General features: G+C 37.2%; 1 long non-coding RNA gene across 10 annotated transcripts in view; it reads left to right on the top strand.

Moving 5' to 3' along the window:
- LOC112673596 (uncharacterized) overlaps nt 1-22,944 on the top strand; it is a 130,052-nt gene that overhangs the window by 8,715 nt on the left and 98,393 nt on the right. For all 10 annotated transcript variants that reach the window (XR_004808808.2, XR_007405397.1, XR_003144917.3 and 7 more), the window contains exon 2: nt 11,608-11,725. This is a non-coding gene — a long non-coding RNA (uncharacterized LOC112673596). The remainder of the gene's footprint in view (nt 1-11,607; nt 11,726-22,944) is intronic.

The following is a 22,944-nucleotide window of genomic DNA, read 5'->3' on the forward strand; positions in this document are numbered from 1 at the left end:
CTGATAAATTAATCCCACATAATGAGTATGCTGCTTCTTTTGCATAATTTCCCACTTTACTTGGAGAAGATTTTAAGAACTTCTATAGAGGACAAAAAGATGGTTGCTTACAAAGAAACAAAAATCACATCAACATTCAACTTCTTATCAGCAAATATAGACAGTAGGGGTCAATGGAATAAATTTTGAAGTGTTAGAAGAAAAATAAGTTGCAATCTGTAAATATGTATTAAGCCCAATGTTGATAAAGAATTAAAGGCAAAATAAAGACATTTCCAGACATACACAGAATCAGGAAGTTTACTTCCTATGCACTCTGTCTACAAATAAAAACATTTTCTGGGGATTATATGCCAGCAAAACAACAATCCACAAAATTCAGGAAGCCTAGGGATATAATAAATGTTAGAAATAACATAGGATTTCTTTCCCAGGATCAAAGCTAGGAAGCAAGTATAGAAATAAATCAGTAAAAATTAGATCAATTAACAAATAGTGTAATTTAAAAGGTGTATTCGTCTGATAAGATTGATCTCTTTGAGCAGCAATAAAATTTTAAAATGTCCTATAAATGCTAGGAAAAACAAGCTATCCCCATTTTTGGTCCCAATATGACACAATTTTGAGCGATTCTTGATGGAGCTTAAGGAAGGAGCTTCCATCTATCCCTTGTGCTTAATTATTTTCTTTGTGTGAAGATTTGGTGTCATAGGAATACTTAAAGACTCACTACTTGGTTCTACAGTAAATAGTATTCATATAATCATGATGCTATAAATGCCATTTATTGATTTTTAAAGTTTATAATCAAGCTGTAGGTCAAGCACAAGAGACTTCACTATGTTTTCCTAACAGAATATGAATGTTATGAGCTCTCACCTATAAAAGTGATGGTAGAACTGTCAGAATGTGGTAGTTAAAGGAGGAACTGATGAAGGGACAAGGTAGAGAGGTGTCATTTAATATACAAGCCCCAATTAACTCATTTTCTATGGTAAAGATTTAATAGAATTAGCATAAAGTTGATAGAAGAAAGAAATAAATTTTAATCATATATGATTATATATAAAATTATAAAGTTAATTGACAGAAAACCAAAATTTGGTAAAAAAAAAAAAAAGAGGGTTTGAGTATTTGAATAAGAAAGACCCAATTAGATCATGTCCTAATCTTTAATAAAAGAGAGTTAATACATTTTATTCAAAGTTCATAAATCAAAAAGAAATAGAAGTGTATATTAAAATTAAAGTTATAAACACCAAGAACTTAAAACTGAAAATAGTTACTTTGGAGAAGAATAAAAACTAAGATGTACGCTTTTATTTTTTAATTTTTAAATATGACTTTATTAATCTTCTTTAAAAAATAGAGATAGCAAAATTATAAAATTATTTCAAAACACTTTTAAGAAGGCATACTTGGTTTGGGTGGGCTTCAATGTTCTACCTACATTGACTACCTTATAATGTCTTGGCAATTATAAAAACTTACTTGCCCAGTCTGTTAAAATTGTATTTCTTTTTGTAGTGAAGAGCAAAAAAGAATACTGAAATGTATTTTTAACTCTTTTGCTTTTCTGGGTAATGCTGGAGAGAGTCTAGATTAAGATTGAAAAATGAGATGTAGGGGATCCCTGGGTGGCGCAGCGGTTTGGCGCCTGCCTTTGGCCCAGGGCGCGATCCTGGAGACCCAGGATCGAATCCCACGTCGGGCTCCCGATGCATGGAGCCCGCTTCTCCCTCTGCCTGTGTCTCTGCCCCTCTCTCTCTGTGTGTGACTATCATGAATAAATAAATAAAATCTTTAAAAAAAAAAAAAAAGAAAAAAAAAAGAAAAATGAGATGTAAAAAAAAAAGAAAAATGAGATGTGAGAGCTAACATCTGGGCAGGAGGCCTGTTGGAGTCAACATTTCAATAATATAATTGTGTTTATGGCAGAGCCACTTTTGTGATGGTGGGGTAAGGACTTCCAAAATTTGTTCCTCCATAAAAGCAATGAAATCATTGGCAAAAATTGTCAAAACCAATTTTTTTTTTTTTTAGAACTGTGGAAATTAAAGGCTTGCAACAATTTGAGAGCATTTATTTGAGAAAAATGGCTAGATCTAGGTAAGAACAGCAAATTTCATACCATTTAACTTTTTCTATATCTACTCCCCTTCCTCACTTCTGTGGTAGCCTTGAAAACCTAGAAGCCTAGAAGACAATGGAGGGGAGTTTAATTGGTTTGGAGGTCTCCAGAAGCCCCATCCAAAGAGAATTGTCTCTACCTGTTTGAAAGTTCCCTGGAAGCTACCACTTGCAGCCCTTCTCTTTGATATGACTCAGAACTCAGGGCCAACAGTGTTTTCTCCAGGGCATTTGTCAAAAACAATCAGCAGCAAATGTTTAACATAGCAGCTGCCTGAGGCAGTATTGATAATAGTTGGGGCAAACCACGTGCTGACAAAAATACTTAAAAGGAAATCCTGAGAAATAAGATGTGCACAGGGGCTTTGAAAAACTCCCATACATTCCTGGGAATCTAGAAATTCATACAGATGCACATGCCCAGGAAAGATCAGAGAAGGTACTATTTTCTGCATGACCTTGAGATTCTGCAAAAGCAGAAAGTAAGGACCAGGGCAATGTTGTAAACTGCCTGCTAGAGTGTTGAAACACTACCCTAGCACACCAACAGAGCTTCTATGCAAAGATTGTGAGGATTTTTGGTTCCAGGCATTTAAGGAAATCTCTCCACTCATTAGCTGATCACTATGTTAGCTGAGCAGAGACTTCAGGCCACACACAACAAAGAATACACATTTTACAGAAGTAGTTTAGAAAAGTCATCAAACTAACAAACAGTGGCTGTAATAAATGCTGGGGGTGGTGGTGGCAGAATCTGATTTCCAGAGTAGCCACATTATACTACTTTAAATGTACAGTTTTTAACTAAATATTGAAATATGCAAAGAAATATGGCCCATAAGCAGAAGAAAAACCATCAAGAGAAACTTACCATGAGGACACCTAGATATGGGACCAACCGGACAAAAAATTTAAATTAGTGATTATCACTATATCAAGAACTAAAAGAACTTATGTCTAAGGAACTAAAAGAAAATACTAGAAAAATGACTCAAACAAATACTGAATATCAATAAAGAGATAGATATTATTTTTAGAAAGAACTAAATAGAAATTCCAGAGCTTGAAATTATAATAACTGAAATAAAAAATTCACTAGAGAAGGGCAAGAGTAGATTTAAGCTGGCTAAAGAAAGAACTAGAAAATTTAAAGGTAGGTCAATTAAGATTATTCAGTCTGAGAAATAGAAAGAAAAAATAATTTAACAGAGGGGTGCCTGGGTGGCTCAGTCATTTAAGCATCTGCCCTCAGCTCAGGTCATGATCCCAGGGTCCTGGGATGGAGCCCCATGTTGGGCTTCCTGTTCAGTGGGTAGTCTGTTTATCCCTGCCCCTCCCCCACTCCCACTCGTGGTCTCTCTCTCAAATGGATAAATTAAAAAACTATCTTTAAAAAAATTAGCAGAACCTCAAAGGCAAGTGGGACACCCCGAAGCATACCAAATATACCTAAAGGGAATACAAGAAAGTGAGGAAAGAAAGGGATAGAAAAAATATTTGAAGGAATAATGGTCAAAACTTCCCAAATTTGGGGAAATTACATTAATGTAAATATTTAAGGAACTTAATGAACTCCCAGTAGGAAAACTCAAGGAGAGTCCCACTTGCATATATCGTGATCAAACTATCAAAAGGCACAAAGAAAAATCTTGAAAATAGTAAGCTAGAAGTGATTCATCACATACAAGGGATCCTGAATAAGATTAACAGCTGATTTTTCATCACAAACCATGGAGGCTATGATATGATATATTCAAAATGATGAAAGAAAAAGACTGCCAACCAAGAATTCTATATTAGTAAAACTATCTTTCAAAAAGAAATTAAGACATTCCTAGATAACAACAACAACTGAGAAAATTTGTTGCTAGCAGAACTGCTTCAAATGAAATATTTAACTATAGGGTAACCACTAAGAAAACAACTAGAAAAATACAGTATAAGAAAAAAATGACAATGAAATTAGAATGGTACACTAAAAAATATGTAACAGAAAAGAAGGCAGTTGGAGGAGTAGAGGAAAAAGACATAAGACATATCGAAGACAAATAGCAAAAGGGCAGACATAAATCCTACCTTATCAGTTGTATTAAATGTAAATGGATAAAATGCTCTAATCAAAAGGTAGAGATTGGTCAAATTGTTCAAATACCCCCAACTGCCTACAAGAGACCTATTTTATAGCCAAAGATATAAACAGGTTGAAAATAAAAAAGATAGAAAAAGATAAACAATGCAAACAAACATAAGAGAACTGGACTGACCATACTAATAACAGATAAAATAGATTTTCAGACAACTGTTGTTACTAGAGACAAAGAAGGAAGGACATTTTAGAATAATTAAAATGTCAATTGTTCAAGAAGACATAATAATACATCACAGAAGAACCACAAATAGATTGAAGGGAGAAATAAATAATTCAACAATATTAGTTGGAGAATTCAATACCCCACTTTCAATAAGGATGGAAGACCTTAATAGAAGATTAAGTTTCAAAGACTTGAACAACACTAAAACACACTAAAACCTAACAGATTTCCATATGATATTCTACCCAACAATAGCAGAATACACATTCATCCTAAGTGTACATCACTTTCTTTTCTGTGCATATATGTCCAAATCTTTCTCTGCCTCTCTTTTGTAAGGGTACATGAAGCCTGATTTCATTTAAGCCTCATCCTAGATAATCTAGGATAATCTCATCTCGAGATCTTCAATTTAATTAATCACATCTGCAAGACCCTTCCTAAAAATGAAATCATATTTACATTTTCCAGAAATTAGAACCTGATATCATTGGGAAACATCATTTGGCTTACTAGACAAAGCTGTTAAAAAACTCATGCTTGGGTACCATTTCCAGAAATTCTGATTTCATTGGGTTGAAGTGAGCCCTGGATATTGATAAGGTTTTCAAAACTTCCCAAATATATCCAGCATTTCAAACCATTACTGTGGGTAAGACTTAGATGAACTGATGAATAGGAGTTATCTTGTTTATTTCTTTTTGGTTCATTTATCCACTCAATCCTTTAATAAATCTCTTTCTCCTTTCAACATGGTAGTGGAGCTAATCTGTTGCCATGGTAGCTTCTACTAAGAATGGATTGTCAGGTAGCTAATTCATATTAAATTCATATTAATTCATGTTCACCATGCTAAAAAGATCGTAGTAATTTAATAAACAACTAAGGTAGGGTTTCAGACACATTGTCTGGTGTTTAAAGAAATCTCATGAGGAAAGAACGGACAGTATAGAGAGCTGCAGTGTATCATGGAAATCACTCTAGACAGGGATCAGGATTTATTTTTATTTATTTAACAGACATATATAAAATGTTATATGTTGCTGGTATAATTTAAACACTTTACAGATTTACTTTCCTACAGCATCATGAAGTTTGTACTATTTTAATGTCCACTGAACAAATGAGTAAACTGAGACAAAGAACTGTTACGGATCTTCCCAAGGACACCCATTAATAAGTGCCTAGGCAGCCCAGCTCCAGAGCAACAGTGTCCAAACACTACCTGCTGTTCTTTTGTACCTTCTCAGCACTACTGTATCTTCTCACATCTGTTCTGCTGTAACTGCACTGTGTGGTGTTTTGAAAACCTGTTCACCTCTCTGGGCTTGTTTTCTCAATTATAAAATAAAAATAGTTTCTAGTTGGAAGTGGATATCATTCTACACACAGAGTCCAACCAATTGCTTTCTAACTGATAGAGGCATTCTTTAATTTTTCTGCCCCTTGCTTTTCCTATTAATCTGTATGTTAGGCTGTCCCAGTCTGTTTGAGCTAAGGACACGAAAAACATGAGTATCTTAGAAAGTCCAGGCTGGAGTAAATCTCTGAAATAGTCTGGTCTGTTCATTTCACAGGTGAGAAAACTGAGACAGAGGAAGAACTATAAGACTAGTCTTCTAACTTCCAGGCAGTTACTTCTACCACTTATGTACATGAATTACTAGAGATTTGTAAGATGCAAATTATGTTTGGCAGGCCTGTGGTGGTGCCTGAAATTCTGCATTTCTAACAAGATCTTAGGTGATGCTGATGCCACTGGTCCACACCCTGAATAGTGAAGTTCTAGATAGAACCTAAGACTTCAGGTCTATGTTACTCTTGGAAAGAATTAGGTCTGCCCAAATCTCTAGAGACATGACCAGCATTATCTCATGATAATTAGGCTTGTGATCATGGTGACAAGTACAATTACAAACATTTTGTAATTTGGAAGTTGGAAAATGACCATGTCACAGGTGATAAGGAACAGAAGAGAGAGTGGAAGCTGAGAGATGAGGACTTGTTTGGGATCAGCAAGATTGGAAAATAGGGTAGCTTTGTATATGTGGATTATGTCACTTGCAAGCTATAGAAATCCAAAAAAATTGTAAAGATTTTATTTATTTATTCATGAGAGACACAGAGAAAGAGAAAAGCAGAGACACAGGCAGAGCAAGAAGCAGGCTCCATGCAGGGAGCCCGATGTGGGACTTGATCCTGGGACTCCAGAACCACATGTTGAACCACCTAGGCATCCCTAGAAATCCAAATTATAATAATTTAGGCAAAAAGGGGAACATATTAACACATAATTAAAGAGTCTAGGGTTAGATCTGGGCTTCAAGCAAAGCTGGATTCAGGTGCTCAAATAATGTCATTAAAAATGTATCTCCTATCTTCCATGCTCTGACTTCGTTCTCAGATAGACTCCACCAGCTGTGGTCAACAGTGGAAAAGAACACGCTACTTTCCCAATAGTTTCAACAAATATCCCTGACAATTCTTTTCATTGGCCATTTCCAGGTTATATACTTCTTCCAGAACCAGTCACTGTGGCTGAAAGGGTATTGTGCTCTAACTGGGTAACCTGGATCAAATGTCCATTCCCAGAACCATGATAAATCCCATCCAAAACACATGGCCTGGGAATTGGGGAGGAGAGTTGTCTCAGAGTGAGGTCGACAGGAAGGGAAATGCACATGGAGTAAGCAAAAATAATTGATGCTGATTCTAGAGAGTAAGACCAGTTGAGTAACTGAAGGTGTTAAGAGCTTGGCTGGGAGGTCAGAGACTCAGCAAGGTGCTGGGCCTTGAAGCGTTAACTCCTACTAGCATGAATCCACCTATGGATGCTATTTCAATGACATGATTCTATTTTGATTCTTGTTAAAGAAGTGCTTCCTAAGGGTGTCTGTGTGGTTCACTTGAGTAAGTGTGAGACTCTTGGTTTCCACTCAGATCATGATCTCAGGATTGTGAGATTGAGAGCCCCACATAGGGCTCCATGCTTAGTGCAGAGTTTGCTTGAGATTCTCTCCATCTCCCTCTGCTTCTCTGTCCCTTTCCCCCAGTGCATGTGCAACATCCCCCCCACCCTGCCTCAAATAAAATAAATAAAATCTCTAAAAAGAAAGAAGTGTTTTTTAGAATCTGATTCAGGAGGTCTAGGGTGGAGCCCAAGAATCCACATTTCTAACAAACTCCCAAGTGATGTTAATGTTAGCATATCTAGTTCATGGACTAAATTTTGGTGTGGCACTGTATTGAAGTATCAACTTCAATCTTCTCTAACTTTGGTGTATTCCCAAGCTTGAGTGCCCTTCCTTTGAAGTGATAGGGACTAGACGCTTCTTAGGAAGCTTCTTCCTGCTGTTAGTCATCTCTCTCAGGGATAACACGGAGATGGAGGCAGTCTTTCTGTCAGAATCATGGGCTTGCTCATTTCCCTACTGCAGGCCTATACAGATTTAAGGCATTGAATCAAAGAAGGTCCCTGGCATAGGGTTCAGGGAAGGTTCATTTGCTGGCTTATGGTCAGCATTTCATTCAATAAAGAAGCCAGAGACTACTCCATTTCCTGCTGCTCACTTACTGTTCTTTGGCCATAGACTAGAGAGATTTGCTAAGCCTAGATGACTGCAATTGCATGAGTGGGCCCTGCTGAGGCCAATGGAAATGAACAGAACTCCCTAGTTGACTCATAGGTTGACAAGATATACCAAATGGTAGTTTATGGGCCACTGAGGTTTGCAAGACCTCGTCATTGTGACATTAGATTACTAAAAGACTATGTGAACTTGGGCAAATTTTTAACTCTTTCCAAATCTCTTCCTTTGTAAAATGAGGGTAAACTTACATAGAATTACATGAGTCTTAAGTAAAGTATATGAAAAACTTAACACAGTATTCCAGTAAGTGGCAGAATTAGAACTACAGTTTGCTGGCTCAGAAAACCTTATGGAGAAAGAAATATCTTTGTAGAATAAAGAAGAGACAATGTGAGTCAGAAGAGAGAAAGAAACAGTGATCTCTGCTTGGTACCAAGGCACTTTCCAGTGTCCTTTAATATATTTTATAGCATTGTATTTTTCCTACCAACTTATGTGCTAAGTTTTATTATTCCCTTTTTTCAGAAAAGTATTTATTTATTCATGAGAGACACAGAGAGTTGCAGAGACATAGGCAGAGGGAGAAGCAGTCTCCCTGCGGGGAGCCTGATGTGGGACTCGATCCCAGGATCCCAGGATCACACCCTGAACAGAACACAGATGCTCAACCACTGAGCCAATCAGGTGCTCCTATTCCCTTTTTTATGGATGAGGAAATCATGACTCCGAAAAGTGTTGACTTTAACATTTTTATTTAACATTTTTGAACACTTTACAGGTTACAGATGTAAAAGATTTAATTTTAAAAGAGCTGACTTTTGTTAGTCAGATGGCTGGTAGTGATGGTGCTGGGCTGTAAACCTTAGGTCTTTCCCATTCTAATGACCTTGCTCTTTCTACTGTGAAAACCTAATCAATTAGAGTTTTTATGAAAATATTGTATAAAGAACTTCCACTACAGAATGAGAAAACTGATGTCATAGCCAAATCTTTCAAATCTTATTTTTGCTTTTCTCATTTGACTTAATAGTTTTTCTTCTTTCTCTCTAGAATCAATATTTCTCCTCTCCCTAAATCTCTCTGTCTTTGTGTGTCTCTCCTTGCTGCCTTCAGGTCTCTGTAGTTAAAATTCAAGTGGAAGACAAGTGACTCAGCAAGCTGGATGTTAATCTCAGTGGTTTATTTTTTCTTAAAGGAGAAAAAAAATGATCTTAGCATATCTACAAAGAGGGGAATGAAAATTTTAAGCCTCCTGTAGGAAGAGTATCTTAGATATCCACAGCCTATATAGCATTTTTTTCTTCAACCAGATGGAAAAAGAGGCCCTACCTCGCAGCAGAACTTAAATAAGCCTCTATATACCATTTACACTCACACAAACAAGTTGTTTTTCCTTCCTATGTTTAATGTCTATAGGAAGTCAGGGCTAGGATTGACTTTATGAAACTTGATCCCTTGCCTCTCACTCTTGACCTGCACACGTATAGCTTTTCTATTTTTATTCACAGAAACAAAAGGCTCAGAACTCATCACTTCCATTTTGAGCCATATGGCCTGGATTTGGGTGATGTACTGATCACAATAGGCTAGATTATATTGCAGTAACAAACATCCTCATGTTTATAATGGCTTAACATAGTAATAGTTTATTCTTTTACTTGCTACTTGTCCAGTACAAATTACAGGGCCTTTTTTCATCATAATCACTAATGGATTTCTGCTGATAGAAACTCCAGTATGGGCTTCTGTGATTGTCAACATGGGGAGAAAGGAGGAATCAGCCAAGCACAGGAACTTAAATTCTAGCACTGGAAGAGACATACATCATTCCTGCTCATATTTAACTGTGCAAACCAAGTCATCTGGTTTGTCTTATTTTAGACGGTGGTGAAGTGAAGTCTCTCATATTCCTAGAGAAGTAGAGCTAGAATTTTTATGAACAGCCTTAATAACTAGCCCAGATGGCCTCTCTGATGATCAGATAGGATTCTTGTCTCTCTTGGACCAATAATGGAATAGGTTCCTGGCCAATTCACTATCCTTTTGGGTGGACTAACTTCTCTTGGAAATAAAAATGATGCCATATCTTATTATACAGCTTACAGGTTAACATATACAAGGAGTATAAGTATTTCAGTTCTTTGAATATTGTAATATAGAATTTTATTTTTAAATTGATATGTACTTGGCGATCATACTCTTAAAAATAGGCAAAGTTCTTCTTTAGTTCATACTTACTTCTATTGTTATCTGAAAAGGGTCTCCTATTGCTTGTTCTTTCTCTCTGGAAGATGTCAGGAGATATTAGATTTGTGGTTTTATTTAATCTTTAGTCTATAATGCTGGCTGAGCTCCAGGCAGTTAAAACTCCATTCATATTAGAGATACAAAATTTAGCTTTCCAAAGTGGACTGACCCTTCAAATATGTAAAATTTATTTTAAGAAGCTGCATGTATATGTCTAAATGTTAGCAAAATGCATGTCCTCTTTTGATACCCTAAAAAGAGTTTTTCATATTTTCTAACAAATAGGGGTGATATAACTTGATGAAGAAGGCTGGACACACTATATAGAAGGATTTTCTAGAGCATTTCTGTCCAGTAGAACTTTCTGTGATGCCAGAAAATATTCTATAGCTGCATCGTCCAATGGAGTAGCCACTAGCCACATGTGCCTATTCAGCACTTGACATGTGCTTAATGTGACTGAGGAACTGCATTTTAAATTTTGTTTAAGTTTAATTAATTCAAATTTAAATCTTAATAGCTACATGTGGCCAGTGACTACTGTATTGTAGAGTATATTTCTAGAAGTTGGGCTTTCGATAAATGTTTATTATTGTTCAATTAAAAACATCCCCATTAAAATGCATTCTTAACTTGAAATAAAAGAAGCTCATGTGTGCATCCCTGGCCTGTATGCTGAAAACCTGAGACTTCCACAGGGATGTTATCTAATTCTGGGGTATGGGCATCTTGGGATTCTAGCAACCTGCCCTTCCCATACAGACACAAAAATCAAACCTTATAGATCACCCCTCATCAAAATAGATATTTGGGAATGAGTGCTGACCACCAGCATCCGGACAAAGCAGTTGGGGATATCTTCTTTTTTCTGATTTTCCCAGGATCTCCAATCCTTAATAGATACCATCCACTACACTTAGCCGTGAGGGTATAGAGAGGAAATACACAAGATCCCTCTTTCAGGTAGTGCCAGCAACTAGTGAGACACAGACATAAAAAGCATTAATTCATGATAAAACATAGTAGTAATATGAGGGGCTTGTTGAATACAGAGCAAGCAGTGACACATTGGAATATTCAAAGTGAGATTAATATTACCCTTAGTTACTTGGAATTCAGATAAAGAAATATTTCCAAAAATGTTTATGGCGGAGACTGGCCCAGTATTCTCTAATACTGTTAGTTCTTTCTGGTCTTATAGGCTACATTACCCAGCCCCACTTACATTTAGTCTGAGGCCACGTGACAAGATTTGGACAATGCATCTGCCCAAATTGACGTGTCTCCGATAATACCCCCAGTATAATTCTTTTTGTATTCTCTTATAGAAACTGTGAAAGCCAAATACAGAGGATGGTAGCACCATAAAGTGAATGGAGTTGGGCTCTTGAAACATTGCATGGAGGAGACACCAGGAAAGCATCATGAATCCAACTGGACCATTATGTGAGAAATAAGCTTTTATGGTGTTAAGCCACTATAATTTGGGGACTGTTATAACATCAATTATTCTTACCAATATATTGGCTTCAATTAGGATATCAAATATAATCACAAAATTTTGGAACTTAGCTCTCAGTCTACTTAATCTCTTCATTTCCCAGAAGAAGAAATGAAGTGACTTGCCTAAGTGTATACAGCCATTTTGGGGATATAACAAGAGTAGAATCCAGTCTTTCACTTCTTAGGCAAAGGCTGTTCCACCAGGCCAAACTTGCTTCCATTAGTGTATGCGCACTTTTCAGCACCCTTGTATGACTACCAGTGAAACAGAAACACACAGGTTTAATTTTATGGAAAATAAAAGTTGTCTCTATCAAGAAAGGAACATTGAGATTTAGCAAAAGTGATTTATTTTGATATTAGCGTATTTGTTTTTCAAGTACTGAATTTAAAACATGGCTGGATATATTTATAAGGACAATTTTAGGTTTATTATCAGAACAGTACCTTATTATATTGTTTTGTTTTGCTTTACTATGCCTGGTATTTAAGTTTACCCATTGCCAGGAGGTAAGAGGTTGAAATTCTTTGAGTAAAACATGGGTTCATCAATTTCTGAGAAATATAGTTTGTAACCTTGTGACCTTCAATGTCATGAAATTGAACTCTGAGTTTCCTAGTCCATGTACTAAATCTATGACACCTATACTTTCTAGGATAAAGTGGAACAAAAAAAAAACCACAGGATAATTGAATGGCGGTGACAGATACTGTTGCTTGCATCATCAATTTCCATTCTCCCCTTCTATCACAGATACCAAATCTTGATGCATTTGTGTGGCAACAAGCCAAGCCACACAGGTGATGAATGGTGATGGATGCAGACCAGATGTGTCAGTCTTGATCTCCTTAGCAAATGACGTCTAGAAGTAGGAGTAGAACCAAACTATGGCCAATGAAATATAACTAAAAATCTGCTGGAGGCTTTTGGGAAATGTTTTGCTTTCTGCTGCTAAGAAAGAGGTCCTGGGATGCCTGGGTGTCTCAGCGGTTGAGCGTCTGCCTTTGGCTCAGGGTGTGATCCCTGTCCAGGGATCGAGTCCCACATTGGGCTCCCTGTGAGGAGCCTGCTTCTCCCTCTGGCTATGTCTTAGCCTCTCTCTCTCTGTGTCTCTCATAGATAAATAAATAAAATCTTTAAAAAAAATTTTTTTTTTTAAAGAAGGAGGTCCTGAGGAAAGGCCATTATTGTCTGCCCTTTCTTTCTTACATCTGGATTTGTTTTCATGAGGACATGACTCTGGGAGCTGCAGCTACAATCCAAGGGTGGGAAACAACTAATTGTGAATTGGGGCATTTTTCCCCCTATCCCTTTACAACACTCCCTTCTGACAAGTGCACACAAATCTATCTGATATTGTTATGGAAGGGATTGTATTAAATTCATTTATTCAACTAATATTTACTGGATGCCTGTTGTGGGACAGAAATTATGGTAAGCACTGATGATATTAAATGAACAAAGTAAACGCAATATTCAGCTCTCATGGAGTTCTAATCTGGTAGAGAAGACAGGCAAAGAGAGAAAGGAAGGAGGAAAGAAATAAAATAAAAGAAAAGGAGGAAGAAAAAGAAAATATACTAAGAAAGAAAATATACTATGAATAAGAATTTGTAATAATTTCAATGAGCTGGACTAGATGGGCTGGTGGAAGAAAACAAGTGGAGCAGGAATACCACTTGAAAGCGTCCATGGGGATCCCTGGGTGGCGCAGTGGTTTGGCGCCTGCCTTTGGCCCAGGGCGCGATCCTGGAGACCCGGGATCGAATCCCACATCAGGCTCCTGGTGCATGGAGCCTGCTTCTCCCTCTGCCTATGTCTCTGCCTCTCTCTCTCTCTCTCTGTGACTATCATAAATAAATAAAAATTAAAAAAAAAATTGAAAGCGTCCATGGAAGACCTCTAAGAGGTGGTAAGAGTTAGCCTAAGAAGAATGTATTGGAGCCTACCAGATAAAGAACAAGGAGTAAGAGAAGTGGTTTGTACAGACAGAATAGCAAGAATGAAAATCTTAAAAACAAAAAACAAAACAAAAAAAAGAATGAAAGTCTTGAGATGGGAGGAGTTTGGTTGTTCTAGAAGCAAGAAGGCAACTGTGGCTGGGATAAATGTGGCTGGCATAGTGGCAGGAAAATGGCAAGGACTTGGTCATGTAGACTTCCTAGGCTGTGATAAGAAATTTGGTTTTGATTTTAACTGTGGTGGGAAGTCTTTGAAGAGTTTTAAATAGTGGCATGATCTTGTAGGATTTTTAAAGTCAAAACTAGGTTTTGTGTGAAAAGGGGTTGGAGATGTTTAGCGGTAGAGTGGGGAAATCAGATAGGAAGCTACTTCTATAGGCAAAAGATGGAATTAAAGATATCTTCCAGATTTTGTGTTTAAGATCTGGTTGTAGAGTAGAGTTACTTTCCAAGAGAAAAAGATTCAAAAGAGGAGGTTTTATAACTGGGGATGAAAATCAACAGTTTAGTGTAGACTTGTTTTTGGTTTTGTTTTGTTTTTGTTTGTTTTTTGTTTTGTTTTGTTTTGTTTTTTAAGATGACTATGGACCATTTATATGGAAACATCAGTCTGGTAGTTGAATGTATGTCTATATATAAGTCTAAACTGGTATATCAGCTAGGTATTGCTGTGTAACAAACCACTCCAAAAGTCAGCGGCTTAAACAATAACTATTTGTCATGTTACATTTCTTCAGGTTGGCAAATTACCTTGGGTTAAGGTGAGAGTTTTATTTGCTTTTGTCTGGGTTCCCTAATGTATAGGTAGTCGGCTCTGTGTTGGCTAGGTGGTTTGCTGCTGGGGTTTGGCTGATTGTCGGTTGGTGTAATGATCTCTGTGTTTTTTTAGTCTTTAGTGGGGTGCCTTGGGCTAGAAAAAGGGTTCCAAGAGTAAATAGAACCTTAAGTTTGCAATTGATACACCAGCCTTAAGTTTCCAATTGGTATACCATCACTTCCCCAGTATTCTATTTACCAAAAAAAGGTACAAAGCCAGCTCAAGTTCAGCAGGTGGAGAAATAGACTCTGCCTCATGATGGGAGCAGTTGTAAGGTCACATTGCAAAGGTATGGCTAGCAAGAGACCATTAATTGGGGCCACCAATGCCATTCATTGATGATATTATGGGTTATAATTTGAGAGTCTTCAGCACATAGATATTAGTTAAAAAACATGGGAACAGGGGATCCCTGGGTGGCGCAGTGGTTTAGCACCTGCCTTTGGCCCAGGGCGCGATCCTGGAGACCCGGGATCGAATCCCACGTGGGGCTCCCTGCATGGAGCCTGCTTCTCCCTCTGCCTATGTCTCTGCCTCTTTCTCTCTCTCTCTCACTCTCTCTCTCTGTGTGTGTGACTATCATGAATAAATAAATAAAATATTTAAAAAAAAAAAACATGGGAACAATGGAGCTCAGTTAGAGTGAAAGAGTAGATAAAGAAGAGTCTTAAGAAATACCATTTGAGGGCAGCCCGGGTGGCTCAGCAGTTTAGGGCTGCCTTCAGTCCAGGGCGTGATTCTGGAGACCCGGGATCGAGTCCCTCGTCGGGCTCCCTGCATGGAGCCTGTTTCTCCCTCTGCCTGTCTCTCTCTCTCTCTCTCTCTCTCTCTCTGTGTCTCTCATGAATAAATAAATAAAATCTTAAAAAAAAAAAAAAAAAAGAAATACCATTTGACCAGTGAGGTTGGGATCAGCTAAAACACTTAGGTCAGTGATGTAGAAGGTGAATTAAGAAATAAAGCATATAAAGAAAAAATTGGCATGTATTAATGTTTAATAAACTGAGTCTGAATATAGCTCATATTCATTTATTGAAGGTGTCCTCAGTTCAGGCCATTTAGCTAGCTCTGTGGTAGAAAAAATGAGGTGTAGACTATAGTCCTATTGTAGAAATCATATTGGATGTATAATTTAGTTGACAGGAATAGCCTCATGCTTACATAAAGTTAATAACAATGTAGGACAACTATACATGAGTATCTCAAGAGCTCATCACTGAGAATTAGTCCTTTAGCAAGATAAAAGTCAATCCTTTGGCTGGTTACATGGGTGTTTTCAGTTTGTGAAAAGTTCCCCAAATCATATACTTATTTGTGCAATCTTTCATGCATATGTTTACTGCCATAAAAAGTTTCTTTTAAAAAGCTACCTCAGGGACACTTGGGTGGCTCAGTGGTTCAGCACCTGCCTTGGGCTCAGGGCATGATCCTGGAATCCCAGGATCGAGTCCCACATCAGGCTCCCTGCATGGAGCATGCTTCTCCCTCTGCCTGTGTCTCTGCCTCTCTCTCTGTGTCTCTCATGAATAAATAAATAAAATCTTAAAAAAAATAAAAATTAAAATTAAAAAGCTACCTCAATCCTCTTGATTATTAATACTTGATAGTTGTTTATTTTTATTAAAAATACTAAATGTCTTTTCATAAGACCTTACTTTTGTTATGTTTATTTACATATATGTGATATATTCAGGTAGGTCTCAGAGCCAACATTTAGAAAAAGAGGCTTGAAGATAAAAAATAAATAAATTTTTCTCCTTATAAGCAATTCAAAGAAAATGGATTTTAAAAATTTTTATTTAAATAGTTTTGAAAAATGCATTTTGTCTTCTGCCTTAGCTTAAATGAACACCCAAATATAAAAGAAACTTCGTTCTCTACTTCAACATGCATTGCACTTTTAACACACGAGCAAAAGAAATTCAAACAGAGGAGAAATTGCTTTTTGTTATAAATTTATGCTAAGACAACTGAAGAAAAAATTTGGAAGAGTCAGAAAGAAAAGAAGACATTGCAGGAAAAATAAGGGCCAAATCAGATAGGGGCTTGCTTGGAAAACTGGAATGGGGATAAATTGGCTGGGCCAAAAAAGAGAAAGTAGCTTTTAGAAAATTACCTATAGAAATTACCATATCATCTAAAGTTGGTTGGAATGATTTGGGGATGCTGAGGAGGAGGGATGGCAAGACAGCTCAAATCCTCAGAAGATTTGCATCGTGTTCTATGAAAAGATAAAATGGAAGCTGATCTCATAACTAATGCAACTAAAAAATTGTTATTAGCTATATATCCATAGTCTGTGAGTTCTCACATTGTTGTTGGCTGAATTGCAAGGCACTTAGAGATGATGAGATATAAGGATCCTTAATTCATGAGGAAACCAAGCCCGAGAGAGACTAAATAATTTGCCAAAGGCTAACTGAAGAGCTAACAATATAGAAGTAAGGGCCTGTTCTGAGTCAGTCACCTCAAAGTCTAAACAGGCAGGCTTGCTGAGTTCTTGTAGGTAAACCATGCAAAAAATGGACTTTGTAGAAAGATGCAGTTAGTGTAGACTTTTTTCTTTTTTCATATTGGGCAGGGTGTATGACCAGAAGCAGTAGGAATACTAAGGGAAGTGCTTTACAATGGGTACCAATTTCTGTAAGATTGAGGCTGGTAGTTAAAAATAAATGACCACAAATTTTTTGACACTCCTTTTACTGAGAGCTTGGGGGTTAATGTTACTTCTCTTGGATCTGGGTTGGCTTGTGACTGCCACCTGAAGAATGAATTGGGAATGAATTGCCAAGACACCTGCTCAGAGGCAGTTGTTGCCATACAGAATGATGGCATCTTGGGCTAGGGGGTAATGATTCTGGAGATGGAAAAAAAGTAAAGAAGTTTTAAAATACATTTTGGAGGGCATCCTGGTAGCTCAGCAGTTTAGCGCTACCTTCGGCCCAGGGAGTGATCCTGCAGGGATCAAGTCCCATGTCCGGCTCCCTACGTGGAGCTTGCTTCTCCCTCTGCCTGTGTCTCTACCTCTCTCTCTCCCTGTGTCTCTCATGAATAAATAATAAAAATCTTTAAAAATAAAAAATAAAATAAAATACATTTTGGAGGTTGAATTAACTGTACTTGATGACAGAATTGATACCAGAAGGTATGGCTTGAGCATTTAAATAGTGCCAATATCCTAGATGGGAAAAAAACTAGGCATAGAACCCAAAAGTTTTATTTTAGCTATGTTCAATTTGGGATGACCATGAGATTTTTTTGTTCTGTTGGTGGTTGTATGCCAAGTGGGCAATTGTACCTATAAGCCTGGAGCCACAGAAGAGATCAGAGCTAGATATAGAATTTCTCTTATTATACAAAATGAGTTCTTTCTTAAACTATTCTTTTGACATAGCTATATTGGTCTTTCTCCAAAACTGTGAATCTCAATACCCCTCCATGCTTTTTCATACAACACTGGGGTCATTTCCCTCCATCTTTGTTTCTGTACTTATGAAGATTTTCTTTAATCATTTCCTTTTGTGAAGTAAGGCAAAGGCCAACCAGATTTCAGGTTTTTAGTTACAGCATTAAAAAAAAAAAAAAATCAAGCAAAGTCTCATAGTTTAAATGGCTCCACACCATACATTTGTAATTTCACAGCAGTCCCTAGGAGTTCAAGAGAAATACCAGAGACCCAAAATCTGAGAAAAAGGTGGTGGTCCTCATGAGTTTTGCCTATGAAATTCTGAAACGTAATGTGGCAGATTACATCAATTTTTCAGTCTACAGAAGTCTCACGGGATGGCTGCTTTTCCAGATCTAATAACTCTCCATGGGACTGTAGTGCTGGTTGGGCCTCTGCTCCAAAATCCACAGTGTCCCTCTCTCAGAATTATCCTTATTTTCCCACTAGGTCATTTCTATTCCCTCAAGCTTGTTAGCCTGACCCCATTAAGTCATAGCTTTGGAAAGATACACCTGTTTAACTCCTTTCCTCAGAAATAATTTCCACCATTTCTGCAATCTTTGTAGTTTATCCTTGTCATAGAAAGTCAACATGCTAAAAAGAGTAGAAAAGGATACTTTGCTCCAAGATATACCACATGCATATGTGTATTGATTCCTGCCCTTAGGAATCTAACTGAAGAATGCCACATTCATAACCTAACGAGATAGGTTCTATACAATAAGGGCAGGAAAAGGGCAGTTAGTCAGTGGCGATATTTTTGTTCCTTTAGAAGACTAGGGCAATATTATTATCAGAAGGAAAAGTAGCATTTCACAAATGGTTATGATCACAGACTCTGGGGACTAACCAATCTGAGTATATAATCCTAGCCTCACTCTTGAGTAGCTGTCTGACCTTGAGCACAACCATTTAATATTCCTGTACAATGTTCCTCTCATCTAAATTGTTGCACTTCTAGCTCATTTTTACCCTGTAAATCTTAACTCAGATGTCCTTTCTCGTGGAGTCTCTCTGCCTGCTCTCATTTAAGGAAACAACCCCCATCTTTGCCTAATTATTCCCTTATTCATTACTGCATATATTTTTTCCTTGTACTCTTGAAAATTATTTGTAATTGTCTCATTTTACAATGTTGGTTTTTATGCTTATTTATGATTCAATCGCTCCTTTATCCCTAGCTTAGAATAGGTGTTCACTTAATTAATGAAATGTCTGACCAAGGCCAAAATAAAAAAAAATCTGGTAAGAAAACTCAATCCAATTATGTGCTATCCTCTGCCAACACTATCCAATAGAAATATACTGCAAGTCATTCATGCAGTTTTAAATTTTCTAGTCACCACATTAAAGAAGTAAAAAGAAACAGATTAAATTAATTGTATAGTATATTCTGTTTACCCAACATATTATTTAAACATATAATCAATGTAAAAATTATTAATGTAAAATTATTAATGAAATAGTTTACATTCTCTTTTTTTGGTGGTAAGTCTTTAAAATTTGGCATTTGACACTTACAGCACATCTTATTCAAGTGTTAAATTTTCATAGGAAATCCTTGATCTGTATTTCAATTTTATAAAATTTGTGGTTGAAAAAGGAGATTCACACACCCAAGTTGCTCCACACATGCATAAACATTTTCCAATACTTGAATCAAGTATCAGATTTTAAATGTAAGTTTAAATAAATTAAAATGAAATAAAATTAAAAATTCAGTTCAGACACATTTCAAGTGCTTAATAGCCACAAATGGGTAGTGGCTACCATATTACAGCTCTAGACACTTTGCCAAATTTTTCTCATCATGTTGTCTTGTGGAAATGTATCTTCACAATCAGATTATCTGATTTCAAAAGGAAGAAGAGAAAGGAACTTGAATACATTAAGTAGAGGCGTTTGCCAGGAACTTTAGCAAGGATTTTCCAAATAACCATTATAATAAGCCTGTGAGGCTGGTTTCATTGTCCCTGTTTTAATACATTCGGAAAATGAAAGCTGACAGAGAGCGAGAACTTGCTACAAGCACACTGCATTCTCCTTTTTCTCCAGGGTTTCCAAATGAGAGGAATAAGCAAAGGGGTACTCACACTCAGCTTTCTGTCCTCTTCCTATGTCTTTCCATGCACTCCACCAAACATCCAAGAGCATGCCCAGCCTTCTTATTTTATTTTATTTTATTTTATTTTATTTTATTTTATTTATTTTATTTTATTTTATTTATTTATTTTATTTTTATTTTTTTGAATTTGATATTTTGGAATTTATTCATAGGCTAGACTGTCACAAGGCAGACTTTCTTTTTCCCACTCATTGTAGAGCCTGAGGAAGACTGGTCACAGGTGAGGGCCTATGCCCAAGGAATAAACTCAACTTCCCTCCTCCCTCCTGAAAGGGTGCTTGAAGGTAGTACTCTGCCTTGAAGATAAGGAGAGCATTGCCTACCCCAAAGTCAAAGACTCTCTAGACAGAAATTGAAATCATTGCCCACTGTTCCATGGAAAAGACTCTGGGTTGGGATGGCTTCTGGGGAAGGAGAGACCAAGTGGACTACAAACATTTAAAATCTTCTGCATTCTTTAACTTGGACAACTTTCCTTCTACTCTCTATATTTAAAACAAGTTTGAGGTGCCCAGACATCATCTATGTTTATGTTTTCAGTTTCTCAAAAGGGTTCGGGCAGGGGGTGGGGAAACTTTTTGATGACTTTATATGTCTGAGATTACTAGTTGCCCCCCTCCGTATCCCTTAGCTTTTCATGCCTAGTGATAGAACACTTTATTTTTTAACTGGACACATATCCCTCCCTGGAGAACAAAGACTATATTTCTTAGCATTCCTTATGGCTAGCCATGGTCACTACATTTTGGCCCATGCACTAAAGAGGAAGTGTTGTGTGAGCCTTCCTCCACTGTGCAGGCTAGAACGCAGAGTTGATGACTAGAATTTTCGGAGCTAGGTGGGACCATGAGGTGGAGGCCATATGACAAGGATAATAGAGCAACAGGATAAAGGAGGTTAAGTCTTTGGTATCAGGGAGTGTCAAATTTGCCCTGAATTCTAAATCTAGATTCTTCTTAGGTGAGGGGAATATGAACTTTTATCTTCCTTTTATTTGCATGTTCTGTCAAATGTATCTACACTCAAATCCAATGCTAGCTGAAACATATACACTTTTCAAGTAAAAGATATCAGTGGAAGTGGGACTTTTGTAACTGAAATGTCCCAGTTAATAAGACTAAAAATGGACCAAGCCTTAAATGGGAGATGTAAGGCTCCACTTGGCCTGCTCATTATTAAGATGTATCTAATTTCTAGCCTCCTCACCCATAGTTATTCAGGATGTGATGTACTTCCATTAGGTCCTTAGATTAAATACTAGACCAGAGGATCTCCACACCTTTTTCCAGATTTTTTTCATTTTATAATTTTTTTCCTACTGATATTTCTTGACTTTTTTTTCCCTTTGTTTCTCTCATTTCCTTTTTCCCTTCCAATGTTTCTACACTAGACTTTCTAGTGTTATGCTTTAAAAACATATGGGATTATTTTTCTGGTTAGGGAAGGACAGCATAAGGGTTGGACAAGGAGGATGAAAAGGCTGGCTTTCTGGACTGTAAGAGTGATGCCTGGGTGTTGGCCTTATTACCCCAGCCTTGCTCAATAATGCATGAAAGTCCCATGCAAAAAGTAAATACATAGGAAAAAGACTGGAAAGAAGTATCCACATTGAGAGCAATGGTTACCCCTGAGGAATGAGGTAGAAGCCACACTATAATTTTTCTTCTGTATTTTTGAATTATTTGCTATTTTTTTCCTTAGAATAAGCATTTCTTACCCTATAATTTTAGACCTGGAAATAATGACAGGTTCACAGTCAAGTGGTGGTAGTGATTAGAAGGTCAGAGAAGTCATGAAATGTTCAGCTGTACCTCTGTCCAAAGGCATTCAAGGCCCAAGACCATACTCTGGAAAACCTTTGCTCTTACTGGATCTGCCCTTGTGCCTTCTAGGAAATTTTCTTCTCTTCTTAGTCAATACTAAGGAAGTATTGCTGAGTAAACAGTAGGAGGAACTCTGGGCCAGGCTGGGGCCATCTGTAGACAGAATCTCCATAGATTTCTGCCCAAGTACTTATTCCAGATACTTATGAATAACTCACTTTCATCTAGTTATCACATTGTTTTCTGAGCTTTCTGAACTATCTCAATTCCTCTTATGATAGGCATTTTGCTATTCTTCCTTCCTTCTAAGAACCCAGTTCTCTGTCCAGCTTTGTGATTATTAGCTTGTTATTGAATATTGATTGCATTAATAGACACAGATTTCCATGCCTTTCTTTATCCACGGCATTGGTTAGTGACTTTCCACACTGATTCTGGGCATGGCTATGAGATGTGTTTGTTTGATTGATGAGATAATAGCCATCTTACCGAAAAGTGCATGTGAATCTTTGTTTTCTTTCTTGGACCCTTGTACCACCAAGAGGAACATGCCTGAGCTAGCATGCTGGAGGGATGTGAGAGTTATATGGAGCAGAACCAAATCATCCTGAGTCCACCCTAGACCAGCCAGCTGCAGCCAATCTGGCAGCAGATAGTTGATGTCTGAACAAGCCTTGTCAAAATCAGTCAAGGCTGATCCAGGGTTAAGAACTTCTTAGTAGAATCAGAGGCTGATGAGAGATAACAAATGGTTATTTTATGACACTGTTTTGGGATGGCTTGTTGCATATCAATAGCTAATTGACTCAGTAATACACTTCCTTCCTTACCTGATCCCTCCCATCCCCTTACCACAACCAGCTCTGCCATTTATCATCTATGTGACTATATCAGTTAATTTTTTCAGTATAACAAACCACACCCCAATTTTTGTTTTGCTTAGAACAATAACCATTTATTCATGATTATTCATGAATCTATGGGTCA

The sequence above is a fragment of the Canis lupus genome, chromosome 24, assembly GCF_003254725.2.
Source record: "Canis lupus dingo isolate Sandy chromosome 24, ASM325472v2, whole genome shotgun sequence".
In the NCBI taxonomy this organism is placed as follows: Eukaryota; Metazoa; Chordata; class Mammalia; order Carnivora; family Canidae; genus Canis; species Canis lupus.